Genomic DNA, 15000 nt, shown 5'->3' on the forward strand with positions numbered 1-15000 from the left:
GCGACCAGGGGTGGGCCGTTTAGGTGACCAGGGGTAGGCCGTTTAGGTGACCAGGGGTAAGGGGTTTAGGCGACCAGGGGTGGGACGTTTAGGTGACCAGGGGTGGGCCACTTAGGCAACCAGGGGTAAGGGGTTTAGGTGACCAGGGGTAAGGGGTTTAGGCGACCAGGGGTGAGACGTTTAGGTGACCAGGGGTAGGCCGTTTAGGTGACCAGGGGTAAGGGGTTTAGGCGACCAGGGGTGGGACGTTTAGGTGACCAGGGGTAAGGGGTTTAGGCGACCAGGGGTGAGACGTTTAGGCGACCAGGGGTAAGGGGTTTAGGTGACCAGGGGTAAGGGGGTTAGGCGACCTGGGGCTGGAGAGGAGCACCTTCCCCGGGCACAGGCAGGGAGCGAGCGCCCCCCAGCTCCATCGCTCCGGGGGTAATAGGCCGGCGTCTGCCACACTTAGCCCGGAAATGAGCACCTTCCCCGGGCACAGGCAGGGAGCGAGCGCCCCCCAGCTCCATCGCTCCGGGGGTAATAGGCCGGCGTCTGCCACACTTAGCCCGGAAATGAGCACCTTCCCCGGGCACAGGCAGGGAGCGAGCGCCCCCCAGCTCCATCGCTCCGGGGGTAATAGGCCGGCGTCTGCCACACTTAGCCCGGAGATGAGCACCTTCCCCGGGCACAGGCAGGGAGCGAGCGCCCCCCAGCTCCATCGCTCCGGGGGTAATAGGCCGGCGTCTGCCACACTTAGCCCGGAGATGAGCACCTTCCCCGGGCACGGGCAGGGAGCGAGCGCCCCCCAGCTCCATCGCCCCGGGGGTAATAGGCCGGCGTCTGCCACACTTAGCCCGGAGAGGAGCACCTTCCCCGGGCACGGGCGGGGAGCGAGCGCCCCCCAGCTCCATCGCTCTGGGGGTAATAGGCCGGCGTCTGCCACACTTAGGCCGGAGAGGAGCACCTTCCCCGGGCACGGGCGGGGAGCGAGCGCCCCCAGCTCCATCGCTCCGGGGGTAATAGGCCGGCGTCTGTCACACTTAGCCCGAATATGAGCACCTTCCCTGGGCACGGGCGGTGCCAAGCGTCCCCTAAGTTTGCCCAAATGGAAGCTCCGGAGGAGGAGTGCGGGCGTGTGTCACACTTGGCCCGAATAGGAGCACCTTCCCCGGGCACAGGCGGTGCCAAGCGGCCCCTAAGTTTGCCCAAATGGAAGCTCCGGTGGAGGAGTGCATGCTGCATGACAGTGAAGCCGAATAGGAGCACCTTCCCCGGGCACATACGGTGCCAAGCGGCCCCTAAGTTTGCCCTTATGGAAGCTCCGGAGGAGGAGTGCATGCTGTGTGACAGTGAAGCCGAATAGGAGCACCTTCCCCGGGCACAGACGGTGCCAAGCGGCCCCTAAGTTTGCCCAAATGGAAGCTCCGGAGGAGGAGTGCATGCTGCATGACAGTGAAGCCGAATAGGAGCACCTTCCCCGGGCACAGACGGTGCCAAGCGGCCCCTAAGTTTGCCCTTATGGAAGCTCCGGAGGAGGAGTGCATGCTGCCTGACAGTGAAGCCGAATATGAGCACCTTCCCCGGGCACAGGCGGTGCCAAGCGGCCCCTAAGTCTACCCTCATGGAAGCTCCGGAGGAGGAGTGCGGGCGTGTGTCACACTTGGCCCGAATAGGAGCACCTTCCCCGGGCACAGGCGGTGCCAAGCGGCCCCTAAGTTTGCCCAAATGGAAGCTCCGGAGGAGGAGTGCATGCTGCCTGACAGTGAAGCCGAATATGAGCACCTTCCCCGGGCACAGGCGGTGCCAAGCGGCCCCTAAGTCTACCCTCATGGAAGCTCCGGAGGAGGAGTGCGGGCGTGTGTCACACATGGCCCGAATAGGAGCACCTTCCCCGGGCACAGGCGGTGCCAAGCGGCCCCTAAGTTTGCCCAAATGGAAGCTCCGGAGGAGGAGTGCATGCTGCCTGACAGTGAAGCCGAATATGAGCACCTTCCCCGGGCACAGGCGGTGCCAAGCGGCCCCTAAGTTTGCCCAAATGGAAGCTCCGGAGGAGGAGTGCGGGCGTGTGTCACACTTGGCCCGAATAGGAGCACCTTCCCCGGGCACGGGCGGTGCCAAGCGGCCCCTAAGTTTGCCCAAATGGAAGCTCCGGAGGAGGAGTGCATGCTGCCTGACAGTGAAGCCGAATATGAGCACCTTCCCCGGGCACAGGCGGTGCCAAGCGGCCCCTAAGTCTACCCTAATGGAAGCTCCGGAGGAGGAGGGCGGGCGTGTGTCACACTTGGTCCGAATAGGAGCACCTTCCCCGGGCACAGGCGGTGCAAAGCGGCCCCTAAGTCGGTAAAGGTTGAAATAAGTAAATAAATACAAAAAGGACGAGGGGGGAAAAAAAAAGGCAAAAACGTATAAAATTCCCCCATTCATTTCAATGGGCCAGGGGTAAGGGGTTTAGGCGACCAGGGGTGGGACGTTTAGGTGACCAGGGGTGGGCCACTTAGGCGACCAGGGGTAAGGGGTTTAGGTGACCAGGGGTAAGGGGTTTAGGCGACCAGGGGTGAGACGTTTAGGTGACCAGGGGTAGGCCGTTTAGGTGACCAGGGGTAAGGGGTTTAGGCGACCAGGGGTGGGACGTTTAGGTGACCAGGGGTAAGGGGTTTAGGCGACCAGGGGTGAGACGTTTAGGCGACCAGGGGTAAGGGGTTTAGGTGACCAGGGGTAAGGGGGTTAGGCGACCTGGGGCTGGAGAGGAGCACCTTCCCCGGGCACAGGCAGGGAGCGAGCGCCCCCCAGCTCCATCGCTCCGGGGGTAATAGGCCGGCGTCTGCCACACTTAGCCCGGAAATGAGCACCTTCCCCGGGCACAGGCAGGGAGCGAGCGCCCCCCAGCTCCATCGCTCCGGGGGTAATAGGCCGGCGTCTGCCACACTTAGCCCGGAAATGAGCACCTTCCCCGGGCACAGGCAGGGAGCGAGCGCCCCCCAGCTCCATCGCTCCGGGGGTAATAGGCCGGCGTCTGCCACACTTAGCCCGGAGATGAGCACCTTCCCCGGGCACAGGCAGGGAGCGAGCGCCCCCCAGCTCCATCGCTCCGGGGGTAATAGGCCGGCGTCTGCCACACTTAGCCCGGAGATGAGCACCTTCCCCGGGCACAGGCAGGGAGCGAGCGCCCCCCAGCTCCATCGCCCCGGGGGTAATAGGCCGGCGTCTGCCACACTTAGCCCGGAGAGGAGCACCTTCCCCGGGCACGGGCGGGGAGCGAGCGCCCCCCAGCTCCATCGCTCTGGGGGTAATAGGCCGGCGTCTGCCACACTTAGGCCGGAGAGGAGCACCTTCCCCGGGCACGGGCGGGGAGCGAGCGCCCCCAGCTCCATCGCTCCGGGGGTAATAGGCCGGCGTCTGTCACACTTAGCCCGAATATGAGCACCTTCCCCGGGCACGGGCGGTGCCAAGCGTCCCCTAAGTTTGCCCAAATGGAAGCTCCGGAGGAGGAGTGCGGGCGTGTGTCACACTTGGCCCGAATAGGAGCACCTTCCCCGGGCACAGGCGGTGCCAAGCGGCCCCTAAGTTTGCCCAAATGGAAGCTCCGGTGGAGGAGTGCATGCTGCATGACAGTGAAGCCGAATAGGAGCACCTTCCCCGGGCACATACGGTGCCAAGCGGCCCCTAAGTTTGCCCTTATGGAAGCTCCGGAGGAGGAGTGCATGCTGTGTGACAGTGAAGCCGAATAGGAGCACCTTCCCCGGGCACAGACGGTGCCAAGCGGCCCCTAAGTTTGCCCAAATGGAAGCTCCGGAGGAGGAGTGCATGCTGCATGACAGTGAAGCCGAATAGGAGCACCTTCCCCGGGCACAGACGGTGCCAAGCGGCCCCTAAGTTTGCCCTTATGGAAGCTCCGGAGGAGGAGTGCATGCTGCCTGACAGTGAAGCCGAATATGAGCACCTTCCCCGGGCACAGGCGGTGCCAAGCGGCCCCTAAGTCTACCCTCATGGAAGCTCCGGAGGAGGAGTGCGGGCGTGTGTCACACTTGGCCCGAATAGGAGCACCTTCCCCGGGCACAGGCGGTGCCAAGCGGCCCCTAAGTTTGCCCAAATGGAAGCTCCGGAGGAGGAGTGCATGCTGCCTGACAGTGAAGCCGAATATGAGCACCTTCCCCGGGCACAGGCGGTGCCAAGCGGCCCCTAAGTCTACCCTCATGGAAGCTCCGGAGGAGGAGTGCGGGCGTGTGTCACACATGGCCCGAATAGGAGCACCTTCCCCGGGCACAGGCGGTGCCAAGCGGCCCCTAAGTTTGCCCAAATGGAAGCTCCGGAGGAGGAGTGCATGCTGCCTGACAGTGAAGCCGAATATGAGCACCTTCCCCGGGCACAGGCGGTGCCAAGCGGCCCCTAAGTTTGCCCAAATGGAAGCTCCGGAGGAGGAGTGCGGGCGTGTGTCACACTTGGCCCGAATAGGAGCACCTTCCCCGGGCACGGGCGGTGCCAAGCGGCCCCTAAGTTTGCCCAAATGGAAGCTCCGGAGGAGGAGTGCATGCTGCCTGACAGTGAAGCCGAATATGAGCACCTTCCCCGGGCACAGGCGGTGCCAAGCGGCCCCTAAGTCTACCCTCATGGAAGCTCCGGAGGAGGAGTGCGGGCGTGTGTCACACATGGCCCGAATAGGAGCACCTTCCCCGGGCACAGGCGGTGCCAAGCGGCCCCTAAGTTTGCCCAAATGGAAGCTCCGGAGGAGGAGTGCATGCTGCCTGACAGTGAAGCCGACTATGAGCACCTTCCCCGGGCACAGGCGGTGCCAAGCGGCCCCTAAGTCTACCCTCATGGAAGCTCCGGAGGAGGAGTGCGGGCGTGTGTCACACTTGGCCCGAATATGAGCACCTTCCCCGGGCACAGACGGTGCCAAGCGGCCCCTAAGTTTGCCCAAATGGAAGCTCCGGAGGAGGAGTGCACGCTGTGTGACAGTGAAGCCGAATATGAGCACCTTCCCCGGGCACAGGCGGTGCCAAGCGGCCCCTAAGTTTGCCCAAATGGAAGCTCCGGAGGAGGAGTGCGGGCGTGTGTCACACTTGGCCCGAATAGGAGCACCTTCCCCGGGCACAGGCGGTGCCAAGCGGCCCCTAAGTTTGCCCAAATGGAAGCTCCGGAGGAGGAGTGCATGCTGCCTGACAGTGAAGCCGAATATGAGCACCTTCCCCGGGCACAGGCGGTGCCAAGTGGCCCCTAAGTCGGTAAAGGTTGAAATAAGTAAATAAATACAAAAAGGACGAGGGGGGGAAAAAAGGCAAAAACGTAGAAAATCCCCCCATTCATTTCAATGGGCTCGGCCGATTTGGGCTTGCGGGACCGCCGAGGGCACGCCGGAGGGCGGTTGAGTCGGTAAAAGTTGAAATAAATGAATAAATACAAAAAGGACGAGGGGGGGGAAAAAAAAGGCAAAAACGTATAAAATTCCCCCATTCATTTCAATGGGCTCGGCCGAATTGGGCTTGCGGGACCGCCGAGGGCACGCCGGAGGGCGGTTGAGTCGGTAAAAGTTGAAATAAATGAATAAATACAAAAAGAACGAGGGGGGGAAAAAAAAGGCAAAAACGTATAAAATTCCCCCATTCATTTCAATGGGCTCGGCCGAATTGGGCTTGCGGGACCGCCGAGGGCACGCCGGAGGGCGGTTGAGTCGGTAAAAGTTGAAATAAATGAATAAATACAAAAAGGACGAGGGGGGGGGAAAAAAAAGGCAAAAACGTATAAAATTCCCCCATTCATTTCAATGGGCTCGGCCGAATTGGGCTTGCGGGACCGCCGAGGGCACGCCGGAGGGCGGTTGAGTCGGTAAAAGTTGAAATAAATGAATAAATACAAAAAGAACGAGGGGGGGAAAAAAAAGGCAAAAACGTATAAAATTCCCCCATTCATTTCAATGGGCTCGGCCGAATTGGGCTTGCGGGACCGCCGAGGGCACGCCGGAGGGCGGTTGAGTCGGTAAAAGTTGAAATAAATGAATAAATACAAAAAGAACGAGGGGGGGGGGAAAAAAGGCAAAAACGTATAAAATTCCCCCATTCATTTCAATGGGCTCGGCCGAATTGGGCTTGCGGGACCGCCGAGGGCACGCCGGAGGGCGGTTGAGTCGGTAAAAGTTGAAATAAATGAATAAATACAAAAAGAACGAGGGGGGGAAAAAAAGGCAAAAACGTATAAAATTCCCCCATTCATTTCAATGGGCTCGGCTAAAATGGGCCTGCAGTACTGCCGAGAGGCCGCCGGAGGACGCCCTAGTAGGCAAACGTTGATCCCCACACACGAGGGGTCAGTTAGGCGACCAGGGGTAGCGTTTAGGTGACCAGGGGTAGCGTTTAGGCGACCAGGGGTAGCGTTTAGGTGACCAGGGGTAGCGTTTAGGCGACCAGGGGTAGCGTTTAGGCGACCAGGGGTAGCGTTTAGGCGACCAGGGGTAGCGTTTAGGCGACCAGGGGTAGCTTTTAGGCGACCAGGGGTAGCTTTTAGGCGACCAGGGGTAGCGTTTAGGCGACCAGGGGCGTTGCAGTTCCGCCGAATTGCATTAGGGGCGCTGCAGTAGGCAAACGTTCTTCCCCCCTAGTCAGAGGGTCATTTGCCTACTTCCCAGGTTTACCCGGGTTTTCCAAAACACCTGGGGCACATTTTCAGGGATCACGTTTTTAGAAACAAAAATATTCATAATTTCTTCTAAGTCCCCTTTCCAGCGGGGAACTTTGAAACATTGTATCCGACCACTGAAGGCTGTTGGCGGGCACGGCGCGGCAAACAGCCCGCACTCAGGCATGGAGCTCCGGGGAAAGTTGCCTAATTTCTTCTAAGTCCCCTTTCCAGCGGGGAACTTTGAAACATTGTATCCGACCGTGGAAGGCTGTTGGCGGGCACGGCGCGGCTCATAGCCGGCCCTCAGGCACGGAGCTCCGGGTGAATTTTCACAAATTTCTTCTAAGTCCCCTTTCCAGCGGGGAACTTTGAAACATTGTATCCGACCGTGGAAGGCTGTTGGCGGGCACGGCGCGGCTCATAGCCGGCCCTCAGGCACGGAGCTCCGGGTGAATTTTCACAAATTTCTTCTAAGTCCCCTTTCCAGCGGGGAACTTTGAAACATTGTATCCGACCGTGGAAGGCTGTTGGCGGGCACGGCGCGGCTCATAGCCGGCCCTCAGGCACGGAGCTCCGGGTGAATTTCCACAAATTTCTTCTAAGTCCCCTTTCCAGCGGGGAACTTTGAAACATTGTATCCGACCGTGGAAGGCTGTTGGCGGGCACGGCGCGGCTCATAGCCGGCCCTCGGGCACGGAGCTCCGGGTGAATTTTCACAAATTTCTTCTAAGTCCCCTTTCCAGCGGGGAACTTTGAAACATTGTATCCGACCGTGGAAGGCTGTTGGCGGGCACGGCGCGGCTCATAGCCGGCCCTCGGGCACGGAGCTCCGGGTGAATTTTTACAAATTTCTTCTAAGTCCCCTTTCCAGCGGGGAACTTTGAAACATTGTATCCGACCGTGGAAGGCTGTTGGCGGGCACGGCGCGGCTCATAGCCGGCCCTCAGGCACGGAGCTCCGGGTGAATTTTCACAAATTTCTTCTAAGTCCCCTTTCCAGCGGGGAACTTTGAAACATTGTATCCGACCGTGGAAGGCTGTTGGCGGGCACGGCGCGGCTCATAGCCGGCCCTCGGGCACGGAGCTCCGGGTGAATTTTTACAAATTTCTTCTAAGTCCCCTTTCCAGCGGGGAACTTTGAAACATTGTATCCGACCGTGGAAGGCTGTTGGCGGGCACGGCGCGGCTCATAGCCGGCCCTCAGGCACGGAGCTCCGGGTGAATTTTCACAAATTTCCTCTAAGTCCCCTTTCCAGCGGGGAACTTTGAAACATTGTATCCGACCGTGGAAGGCTGTTGGCGGGCACGGCGCGGCTCATAGCCGGCCCTCAGGCACGGAGCTCCGGGTGAATTTTCACAAATTTCTTCTAAGTCCCCTTTCCAGCGGGGAACTTTGAAACATTGTATCCGACCGTGGAAGGCTGTTGGCGGGCACGGCGCGGCTCATAGCCGGCCCTCGGGCACGGAGCTCCGGGTGAATTTTCACAAATTTCTTCTAAGTCCCCTTTCCAGCGGGGAACTTTGAAACATTGTATCCGACCGTGGAAGGCTGTTGGCGGGCACGGCGCGGCTCATAGCCGGCCCTCAGGCACGGAGCTCCGGGTGAATTTTCACAAATTTCTTCTAAGTCCCCTTTCCAGCGGGGAACTTTGAAACATTGTATCCGACCGTGGAAGGCTGTTGGCGGGCACGGCGCGGCTCATAGCCGGCCCTCGGGCACGGAGCTCCGGGTGAATTTTCACAAATTTCTTCTAAGTCCCCTTTCCAGCGGGGAACTTTGAAACATTGTATCCGACCGTGGAAGGCTGTTGGCGGGCACGGCGCGGCTCATAGCCGGCCCTCAGGCACGGAGCTCCGGGTGAATTTTCACAAATTTCTTCTAAGTCCCCTTTCCAGCGGGGAACTTTGAAACATTGTATCCGACCGTGGAAGGCTGTTGGCGGGCACGGCGCGGCTCATAGCCGGCCCTCGGGCACGGAGCTCCGGGTGAATTTTCACAAATTTCTTCTAAGTCCCCTTTCCAGCGGGGAACTTTGAAACATTGTATCCGACCGTGGAAGGCTGTTGGCGGGCACGGCGCGGCTCATAGCCGGCCCTCAGGCACGGAGCTCCGGGTGAATTTTCACAAATTTCTTCTAAGTCCCCTTTCCAGCGGGGAACTTTGAAACATTGTATCCGACCGTGGAAGGCTGTTGGCGGGCACGGCGCGGCTCATAGCCGGCCCTCGGGCACGGAGCTCCGGGTGAATTTTCACAAATTTCTTCTAAGTCCCCTTTCCAGCGGGGAACTTTGAAACATTGTATCCGACCGTGGAAGGCTGTTGGCGGGCACGGCGCGGCTCATAGCCGGCCCTCAGGCACGGAGCTCCGGGTGAATTTTCACAAATTTCTTCTAAGTCCCCTTTCCAGCGGGGAACTTTGAAACATTGTATCCGACCGTGGAAGGCTGTTGGCGGGCACGGCGCGGCTCATAGCCGGCCCTCGGGCACGGAGCTCCGGGTGAATTTTCACAAATTTCTTCTAAGTCCCCTTTCCAGCGGGGAACTTTGAAACATTGTATCCGACCGTGGAAGGCTGTTGGCGGGCACGGCGCGGCTCATAGCCGGCCCTCAGGCACGGAGCTCCGGGTGAATTTTCACAAATTTCTTCTAAGTCCCCTTTCCAGCGGGGAACTTTGAAACATTGTATCCGACCGTGGAAGGCTGTTGGCGGGCACGGCGCGGCTCATAGCCGGCCCTCAGGCACGGAGCTCCGGGTGAATTTCCACAAATTTCTTCTAAGTCCCCTTTCCAGCGGGGAACTTTGAAACATTGTATCCGACCGTGGAAGGCTGTTGGCGGGCACGGCGCGGCTCATAGCCGGCCCTCGGGCACGGAGCTCCGGGTGAATTTTCACAAATTTCTTCTAAGTCCCCTTTCCAGCGGGGAACTTTGAAACATTGTATCCGACCGTGGAAGGCTGTTGGCGGGCACGGCGCGGCTCATAGCCGGCCCTCGGGCACGGAGCTCCGGGTGAATTTTTACAAATTTCTTCTAAGTCCCCTTTCCAGCGGGGAACTTTGAAACATTGTATCCGACCGTGGAAGGCTGTTGGCGGGCACGGCGCGGCTCATAGCCGGCCCTCAGGCACGGAGCTCCGGGTGAATTTTCACAAATTTCTTCTAAGTCCCCTTTCCAGCGGGGAACTTTGAAACATTGTATCCGACCGTGGAAGGCTGTTGGCGGGCACGGCGCGGCTCATAGCCGGCCCTCGGGCACGGAGCTCCGGGTGAATTTTTACAAATTTCTTCTAAGTCCCCTTTCCAGCGGGGAACTTTGAAACATTGTATCCGACCGTGGAAGGCTGTTGGCGGGCACGGCGCGGCTCATAGCCGGCCCTCAGGCACGGAGCTCCGGGTGAATTTTCACAAATTTCCTCTAAGTCCCCTTTCCAGCGGGGAACTTTGAAACATTGTATCCGACCGTGGAAGGCTGTTGGCGGGCACGGCGCGGCTCATAGCCGGCCCTCAGGCACGGAGCTCCGGGTGAATTTTCACAAATTTCTTCTAAGTCCCCTTTCCAGCGGGGAACTTTGAAACATTGTATCCGACCGTGGAAGGCTGTTGGCGGGCACGGCGCGGCTCATAGCCGGCCCTCGGGCACGGAGCTCCGGGTGAATTTTCACAAATTTCTTCTAAGTCCCCTTTCCAGCGGGGAACTTTGAAACATTGTATCCGACCGTGGAAGGCTGTTGGCGGGCACGGCGCGGCTCATAGCCGGCCCTCAGGCACGGAGCTCCGGGTGAATTTTCACAAATTTCTTCTAAGTCCCCTTTCCAGCGGGGAACTTTGAAACATTGTATCCGACCGTGGAAGGCTGTTGGCGGGCACGGCGCGGCTCATAGCCGGCCCTCGGGCACGGAGCTCCGGGTGAATTTTCACAAATTTCTTCTAAGTCCCCTTTCCAGCGGGGAACTTTGAAACATTGTATCCGACCGTGGAAGGCTGTTGGCGGGCACGGCGCGGCTCATAGCCGGCCCTCAGGCACGGAGCTCCGGGTGAATTTTCACAAATTTCTTCTAAGTCCCCTTTCCAGCGGGGAACTTTGAAACATTGTATCCGACCGTGGAAGGCTGTTGGCGGGCACGGCGCTGCTCATAGCCGGCCCTCGGGCACGGAGCTCCGGGTGAATTTTCACAAATTTCTTCTAAGTCCCCTTTCCAGCGGGGAACTTTGAAACATTGTATCCGACCGTGGAAGGCTGTTGGCGGGCACGGCGCGGCTCATAGCCGGCCCTCAGGCACGGAGCTCCGGGTGAATTTTCACAAATTTCTTCTAAGTCCCCTTTCCAGCGGGGAACTTTGAAACATTGTATCCGACCGTGGAAGGCTGTTGGCGGGCACGGCGCGGCTCATAGCCGGCCCTCGGGCACGGAGCTCCGGGTGAATTTTCACAAATTTCTTCTAAGTCCCCTTTCCAGCGGGGAACTTTGAAACATTGTATCCGACCGTGGAAGGCTGTTGGCGGGCACGGCGCGGCTCATAGCCGGCCCTCAGGCACGGAGCTCCGGGTGAATTTTCACAAATTTCTTCTAAGTCCCCTTTCCAGCGGGGAACTTTGAAACATTGTATCCGACCGTGGAAGGCTGTTGGCGGGCACGGCGCGGCTCATAGCCGGCCCTCGGGCACGGAGCTCCGGGTGAATTTTCACAAATTTCTTCTAAGTCCCCTTTCCAGCGGGGAACTTTGAAACATTGTATCCGACCGTGGAAGGCTGTTGGCGGGCACGGCGCGGCTCATAGCCGGCCCTCAGGCACGGAGCTCCGGGTGAATTTTCACAAATTTCTTCTAAGTCCCCTTTCCAGCGGGGAACTTTGAAACATTGTATCCGACCGTGGAAGGCTGTTGGCGGGCACGGCGCGGCTCATAGCCGGCCCTCGGGCACGGAGCTCCGGGTGAATTTTCACAAATTTCTTCTAAGTCCCCTTTCCAGCGGGGAACTTTGAAACATTGTATCCGACCGTGGAAGGCTGTTGGCGGGCACGGCGCGGCTCATAGCCGGCCCTCAGGCACGGAGCTCCGGGTGAATTTTCACAAATTTCTTCTAAGTCCCCTTTCCAGCGGGGAACTTTGAAACATTGTATCCGACCGTGGAAGGCTGTTGGCGGGCACGGCGCGGCTCATAGCCGGCCCTCGGGCACGGAGCTCCGGGTGAATTTTCACAAATTTCTTCTAAGTCCCCTTTCCAGCGGGGAACTTTGAAACATTGTATCCGACCGTGGAAGGCTGTTGGCGGGCACGGCGCGGCTCATAGCCGGCCCTCAGGCACGGAGCTCCGGGTGAATTTTCACAAATTTCTTCTAAGTCCCCTTTCCAGCGGGGAACTTTGAAACATTGTATCCGACCGTGGAAGGCTGTTGGCGGGCACGGCGCGGCTCATAGCCGGCCCTCAGGCACGGAGCTCCGGGTGAATTTTCACAAATTTCTTCTAAGTCCCCTTTCCAGCGGGGAACTTTCAAACATTGTATCCGACCGTGGAAGGCTGTTGGCGGGCACGGCGGGGCTCATAGCCGGCCCTCGGGCACGGAGCTCCGGGTGAATTTTTACAAATTTCTTCTAAGTCCCCTTTCCAGCGGGGAACTTTGAAACATTGTATCCGACCGTGGAAGGCTGTTGGCGGGCACGGCGGGGCTCATAGCCGGCCCTCGGGCACGGAGCTCCGGGTGAATTTTTACAAATTTCTTCTAAGTCCCCTTTCCAGCGGGGAACTTTCAAACATTGTATCCGACCACTGAAGGCTGTTGGCGGGCGCGGCGCGGCTCACAGCCCGCCCTCAGGCACGGAGCTCCGGGGAAATTTGCCTCATTTCTTCTAAGTCCCCTTTCCAGCGGGGACCTTTCAAACATTGTATCCGACCACTGAAGGCTGTTGGCGGACGCGGCGCGGCTCACAGCCCGCCCTCAGGCACGGAGCTCCGGGGAAATTTGCCTCATTTCTTCTAAGTCCCCTTTCCAGCGGGGAACTTTCAAACATTGTATCCGACCACTGAAGGCTGTTGGCGGACGCGGCGCGGCTCACAGCCCGCCCTCAGGCACGGAGCTCCGGGGGAATTTTCCCCTCATTTCTTCTAAGTCCCCATTCCAGCGGGGAGCTTGCAAACGTGGTATCCGACCACTGAAGGCTGTTGGCGGGCACGGCCCCACCAGCGCAACACGGCACTTCCTATGACTCGGGTCCGACGCAGGAGGAGCGGTCCTCCCGGCCCCGCCACACGGCACTTCCTATGACTCGGGTCCGACGCAGGAGGAGCGGTCCTCCCGGCCCCGCCACACGGCACTTCCTATGACTCGGGTCCGACGCAGGAGGAGCGGTCCTCCCGGCCCCGCCACACGGCACTTCCCATGACTCGGGTCCGACGCAGGAGGAGCGGTCCTCCCGGCCCCACCACCGCCACACGGCACTTCCCATGACCCGGGTCCGACGCAGGAGGAGCGGTCCTCCCGGCCCCACCGCAACACACACAACCACTGACCGATTGGCAATCATGACCCGCCATCGGAGGGCCCCTGCCGGCCCCGGCCTCGCGCCGGGGTGTTCGGGTGGACGGTTCCTTCGGCCTGCGGGTCGACCTCTGAGCGTTGGCCGGCACCGCAGCACCGCAGCACACACAACCACTGACCGATTGGCAATCATGACCCGCCATCGGAGGGCCCCTGCCGGCCCCGGCCTCGCGCCGGGGTGTTCGGGTGGACGGTTCCTTCGGCCTGCGGGTCGACCTCTGAGCGTTGGCCGGCACCGCAGCACACACACAACCACTGACCGATTGGCAATCATGACCCGCCATCGGAGGGCCCCTGCCGGCCCCGGCCTCGCGCCGGGGTGTTCGGGTGGACGGTTCCTTCGGCCTGCGGGTCGACCTCTGAGCGTTGGCCGGCACCGCAGCACACACATAACCACTGACCGATTGGCAATCATGACCCGCCATCGGAGGGCCCCTGCCGGCCCCGGCCTCGCGCCGGGGTGTTCGGGTGGACGGTTCCTTCGGCCTGCGGGTCGACCTCTGCGCGTTGGCCGGCACTTCCCTACCGTTACCCACCCCACCCCTGGGGTTGTGACAAAACGGCACTTCCTATGACTCGGGGTCCGACGCAGGAGGAGCGGTCCTCCCGGCCCATCTCGCACCCACACCCTGACATATACTGCACCACACCAACCACTGACCGATTGGCAAGCATGACCCGCCATCGGAGGGCCCCTGCCGGCCCCGGCCTCGCGCCGGGGTGTTCGGGTGGACGGTTCCTTCGGCCTGCGGATCGACCTCTAGCGCACCAACCAGCGCGAAACCGCTTTCGTCGCGAGACCGAGACGACCCTGTCGCGTGCCCGTCGGCCACACGGGCCCAGAGATGTCCTACACGGGAGTTCCGCCGCGCTCGCGGGTGCCCCGCCACGAGAGGGGTGCGGGAGCCCAGGCCCGCGTCAGCCGAGCGGTCCTTTCCGAAAAAGCATGTTTCTCAAACCCTACCGGCGTCTGTCAGAAGACGCCGCCTCCGAGTGCGTGTTGCGGTCGCGGGCGTGCGGGCGGCTCCGGCTCCCTCCCGCGACTGACCGCCACGCGGTAACGCGGCCTCTACGGACCGAGTACATACCGAGGCCCAGCCGACTTCCTCACCGCGCACGGGGGCTGAATCGGTAACGGAAATTTCGGTAGCCCACGTCCGAAAAAAATGAGAGAGAAAAAACAACGAGGGAGGCTGGGGTGCCGCCGGGGGTAACCCCGCGGGAGGCCGTCTCCCGCGGGCGCCGCCCGGTCCCCGCGCCCGGCTCCCCGCTCAGCTCCGGTTCCAATGCAAGAAACACAGACCGCCGGACGCGAGGGCTACCTGGTTGATCCTGCCAGTAGCATATGCTTGTCTCAAAGATTAAGCCATGCAAGTCTAAGTACACACGGTTCCGATACAGTGAAACTGCGAATGGCTCATTAAATCAGTTATGGTTCCTTTGATCGCTCCACCGTTACTTGGATAACTGTGGCAATTCTAGAGCTAATACATGCAAACGAGCGCCGACCCGTCTCCGCGGGGACGCGCGCATTTATCAGACCCAAAACCCACGCGGGTTCGGTTTGCCGCGGTGCAGCGGGCCCGCCGGCTTTCACAGCCGGCGGGCTGTCGGTCTCCGCGGTGCCGCCGGCCCGGCCCCCCCTTTGGTGACTCTAGATAACGCCCGAGCCGATCGCCGGCCCCCCCGCGGCGGCGACGTCTCATTCGAATGTCTGCCCTATCAACTTTCGATGGTACTTTCTGCGCCTACCATGGTGACAACGGGTAACGGGGAATCAGGGTTCGATTCCGGAGAGGGAGCCTGAGAAACGGCTACCACATCCAAGGAAGGCAGCAGGCGCGCAAATTACCCACTCCCGACACGGGGAGG

The 15000-nt window shown here is 60.4% G+C and overlaps 1 non-coding gene across 1 annotated transcript in view; it reads left to right on the forward strand.

Moving 5' to 3' along the window:
• The first annotated feature begins 14447 nt into the window (after positions 1-14447).
• The window catches only part of LOC148314857 (18S ribosomal RNA), a 1933-nt gene continuing 1380 nt past the window's right edge, over positions 14448-15000 (forward strand). The window contains exon 1 of the ribosomal RNA XR_015841474.1: positions 14448-15000. This exon is cut by the window's right edge and continues 1380 nt beyond it. This is a non-coding gene — a ribosomal RNA (18S ribosomal RNA).

Source organism: Idiotropiscis lumnitzeri, unplaced genomic scaffold (assembly GCF_059441095.1).
Source record: "Idiotropiscis lumnitzeri isolate Australia: NSW breed Sydney's pygmy pipehorse unplaced genomic scaffold, RoL_Ilum_1.0 HiC_scaffold_203, whole genome shotgun sequence".
Classification (NCBI taxonomy): domain Eukaryota; kingdom Metazoa; phylum Chordata; class Actinopteri; order Syngnathiformes; family Syngnathidae; genus Idiotropiscis; species Idiotropiscis lumnitzeri.